Below are 4,875 nucleotides of genomic sequence, written 5' to 3'. Positions count from 1 at the left end.
ATTTTATAATACAATATAAATCATTTGTAAGTAATGTGAACCATGAAAATTACTAGGTGAATAAAGTATCAAAATAAATAGATAAAATGAGGTCACTCCGCTCAGTGGTAACACTCCTTTCAAAAAAGTTAAAATTTGAAACAGTGAAGAAAATCCTTAGTTTGAACACAATCTTCTGTGGATCAAGTGTTAATTAGCACGAATCACCTCGAGTGCTCCTCCACTTTCCAAACCAAACTACGTGCTCATCTCAAATATAGACCTTTTGCAGGTCACTATGAGCCTTCCCCTTTAAGGGGTGTATAAATCCAACGATTAGTTGTTAGGGTGCACTCATTCCAGCATATAATAATCCATATAAGAGGTGCCCATAAAATAAATAAATAAATAAATAAATCTGAAAACTGACATAGTACGGGGCCTAGTGATGTCATCACACATCCCAGTTTAACAACATCCAAGCAGGGTTGCCAACCGCCAGTACATTTACTGACAGTTTGTAAAAAATCAGTGATTTCTTTTTACAATTGCCAGTAAATATCAGGGACTGATAATTTCATGTTGTGTTGACTTTTCAAGTGTAAATCAAGCAAATTACTTTGCTATAGGTATTGCCAGTGATTCCATATCATGTTTTTACTGTTCAGATATTCACTGTGTTCGTTTTCAATTGGTGTTCTGTAATTTCTCAGGTTGCCAGGCTGTGGGTGGGGCTGGGCAAGTGCAGCGAGTATAGGCAGGCTAATTATAAGTGACATGCAGTTGGCTTCAGGGGGTAGCATAGGATGGATAGCCACTTGCAGTGTCAGGACCCAGGGCACCCCCCCCTCCCGTATCACCCCTACATGCATGGTATCTGGTATTGCCCTGTAGGGGGAGGCAGAGAGCTCAGGTGCTTCACTGCACTGTCCCGACCGAGGTCCTGCTGTGCCGATGTACATTCGGTGGAGCGGGACCACGATTAGATTTGACAGCCTTTTTCAACAATGATGCCACGGCACCTCTCAGGACCTCAGGCTGCCCCACCGAGTTCCCCTGCACCCCAGTTGAGAAAGGCTGGTCTATAACAAGAGACCTAGATTTCTAGGTCACTGGTGGTCCTGGAAACTGCCCACTGTGGAGGGAGAATAAATCTTGTCAGGGGACTGGAGAAGGGTCATAGCTGAGTGGCTGGTAGTGGATGCACCAGTCACTAAATTATGATACACAAACCAATGACTAGGGCTACAACGCTATTTCTGCCACAAAGGAAAAAGGTGCATTAGCAGCACTCTGACAGAAAGTGGCTGCAATGTTAGGCCGCGTACACACGCGCGGACTGTTCGCCCAACTTTGTCCTTCAAACAGTTTCGGCAAACAGTCCGCTCAAACTTAGCATGGACGGACATGGCCACACACGACGGACGAACAGTTTGCTGATACCGTGCGCGATGATGTGAACGGCACGTACGACGGGACGAAAAATACGACGTCCTATACACTGCATTATAACTTTCGGCGTGAAAATCCTTTCTGAGCATGCGCGCAACTTTGTTTGACGAACAAGCCTACACACGAGCGGACTGTTCGCTGAAACAAGGTTTCAGCGGACAGTTTTTCGGAAATTCCGAAAAACCTTGTCCGTCAAACTGTCCGCTGAAACTGTCCGCTGAAAGCCCACACACGAGCGGACTGTCCGCCCAAACACTGTTCAGCAGACAAAGTTGGGCGAACAGTCCGCCCGTGTGTACGCGGCCTTACAGTTTGGTTGAAAAAAGTCCATTTAGTTCAACCAATAAAAGGAAAAAAAATATACAATCCTATACCCACATTTGATCCAGAAGAAGGCAAAAAACCTCAGCAATGCATGATCCAATTTGCTCCAGCAGGTGAAAAAATTCCTTCCCGATCCCCCCAAGAGGCAATCGGATATTCTTTGGATAAACTTTACCATCAATATTAGTATCCTCACTTGTGCTTGAGAAGGAGTACCGTATTTGCCGGCGTATAAGACGACTGGGCGTATAAGACGACCCCCTATTTTTCCAGTGAGTTTTGGGCTATACTCGCCGTATAAGACTACCCCCTTCCGAGGCAACACCATTAAAAAAAAACTTCAGACTTAACATCAGATTTGATTTAAACACGGTCATTTTAATGAACCATCAGAAACATCAAAAAAAACATCAGACTTAACATCAGATTTGAATTTAACACGGCCATTTTAATGAACCATCAGAAACATCAAAAAAAAGTCATCGTCCTCCATACCATCCAATGAATTTGATATGCCACACTTCTTGAAAGACTTGATGACTTTTTCTGCATCAATATCATTCCAGGCTTTTATGACAAAGGTGCACAAAACATCCAACTGTGGAGCACGCATGTTTCCTCCTTTTGTGAATGACTTTTCGCCGCTAACCATCCACGCATTCCACTGTTCTCGAATTCTATCTTTAAATGGCTTGTTTAGGCACACATCCAGTGGCTGTACCAACGATGTCAATCCTCCAGGAATAACCGCTGCATCTGTGTTTATTCTTTTCAGCCTTTCCTTTGTGCTGGGAGTTAAATGAGCCCTGAACATATCCCACACCAGTAGGCTACGTTCTCCACGAAGTCCACCTGGTCGTCTACTCCATACATTTTCAAGCCATAGCTTTATCCCTTCTTCATCCATCCAGCCTTTTTCATTCACATGTACAAATACTCCAACGGGGAACTTTATTTTCGGCATTGTTTTTCTTTTGAAAATAATCATGGGTCTTAGTTTTGGCACCATCAGCTGTACATGCTAGTACCACAGTAAAACTGGACTTCTCATGTCCTGTTGTTTTAATTAACACAGTTTTGGCACCTTTTGAATTGACGGTTTTATTTCCAACCATATCGAAATTCATAGGAGTTTCATCCATATTTCCAATCTGACTTAACGCATAGCCATGCTTCTTGCGCTGCTCTATTACATATCGATGGAAATTGCTTACTTTGCCATCGAGATCTGCAGGTAATTTTTGTGCAATTTTGGTCTTTTGCCTCAGTACCAAATCATGCCTTTCCAAGAACCTAGAACACCAGGATATAGTGGCCTTAAATCCTTTGCTGTGATCTGGGTTAGATTTGGCCCCCTGAAGTGCAAAGATCCGTATGCTGCTTCGTGTCACTACAAAACCATTGTGACGATGCTCATGCACCATGTCTGCTACATGCTTCTCGAGTTCTGGCCAATGTGGGGTGCCTCTTCTTAATGCACACTTAGCCCTTGGCATACTTTTTAATGCATCTTCCTTTGCTTTCCAGTCTCGGACCATCTTTTCCGTTACTCCATATTGTCTTGCAGCAGCGCAGTTATTATTTTCCTTGGCAAAGTTTACAACTTTGAGCTTGAAACTGGCTTCATGTTTCCTTCTCCTTGCTGGAGCCATGCTGGGGCCCTGTCTATCAGCCATTTTCCACTACAGGAAATCTAAAATCTGTCAGGTATTGTAATCTGTCAGGTATTACGCTATCACTTTTATGTAATCAAAAAGGAAACTGGTGAACTGCAAGTCCCAGAGATCCCACAATTGGTAACGTACCGGTAGGTAGCAACAATGACTCCTCCAAAGCACCATAAATCATACCAGTATTTTATATGAAGGGGAGATCTGGAGCTGGATGTGCAGTACAGGATGTTGGCTACCAGTACACAAAGTACCGTATATGATGCTTTGTTAGGATATGTACAGTAGAGCCAGGTACTCACAGTATATATGGTAATGCTTTGTAATATACCGTAACAGTAGCGCCAGGAAGACACAGTATATGATGCTTTGTTGCTAGGTACAGTACGGTATATACCGTAATGCTTTGTTAGTAGGTACAGTACGGTACTGTATATATGATGCTTTGTTGATTTGTTAGTAGGTACAGTACAGTACGGTATATATGATGCTTTGTTGGTTTGTTAGGTACAGTACGGTACGGTATATATGATGCTTGTTGCTTTGTTAGTAGGTACGGTACGGTATATATGATGCTTTGTTGCCTTGTTAGTAGGTACAGTACGGTACGGTATATATGATGCTTTGTTGCTTTGTTAGTAGGTACAGTATGGTATATATGATGCTTTGTTAGTACGTACAGTATCGTATACTGTACCATACACTGTATATGATGCTTTGCTAGTCGGTACAGTATTATGATGGTTACTGCAAGCTTGCCAAGTTGTCACTTCCTCACTGGTAAAAGGTTAGGTAACTGATAGGGCTTTTAAATCACAGGAAGAATACAGTATACCGGTATTATTTTGTCTATCCGAATACACTGTGAATACTGAGCCAATCACGGCAGGCAATGCATTTTAATATCTCTTGGATGGATGCAAAGCCTGCTCGGATTGGCAGAGGCTGTGACATCATCAGCCCGCGCCGCTCCGACTCATGCCTGCTCGGATTGGAGAAACAACCTGCCAATCCTAGCAGGCTTAACAGGCTCTGCATCAGCAAAACAGTGCATCGCCTGCCAGGATTGGCTCAGCGGCGCACAGTGTATGAATACAGCGCACCCGGCGGCCTCTTCACCCGGTCCCGAAAACCGGACTGTTTATACATCACTCTGGCGGCCTCTACCCCATTTACGGAGCAGGTACACATGCCTTGCAGCCTCTGCACCCGGCGTATAAGACGACCCCCGATTTTTGGCTGTGTAATTCGGGTGTAAAAGGTCGTCTTATACACCGGCAAATACGGTAATTGCCTTTTGCTCCTGACTTGACTCATTGAAATGGTGCTTCCACCAAGCTCTTTGATGCAAAATCATGTTTTCTTAAGCATGTCGTATCCAAGTGGCTGGTACATTTACCACAGCTGATATGCTGCAGACAGAAGTTGCAGACCACTACTGTGCAGTGAG

Source organism: Lithobates pipiens, unplaced genomic scaffold (genome assembly GCF_037356315.1).
Source record: "Lithobates pipiens isolate NorthernLeopardFrog02 unplaced genomic scaffold, aLitPip1_a1.2 Scaffold_1, whole genome shotgun sequence".
In the NCBI taxonomy this organism is placed as follows: Eukaryota; Metazoa; Chordata; class Amphibia; order Anura; family Ranidae; genus Lithobates; species Lithobates pipiens.
Note: the sequence above shows the minus strand (reverse complement) of the source record.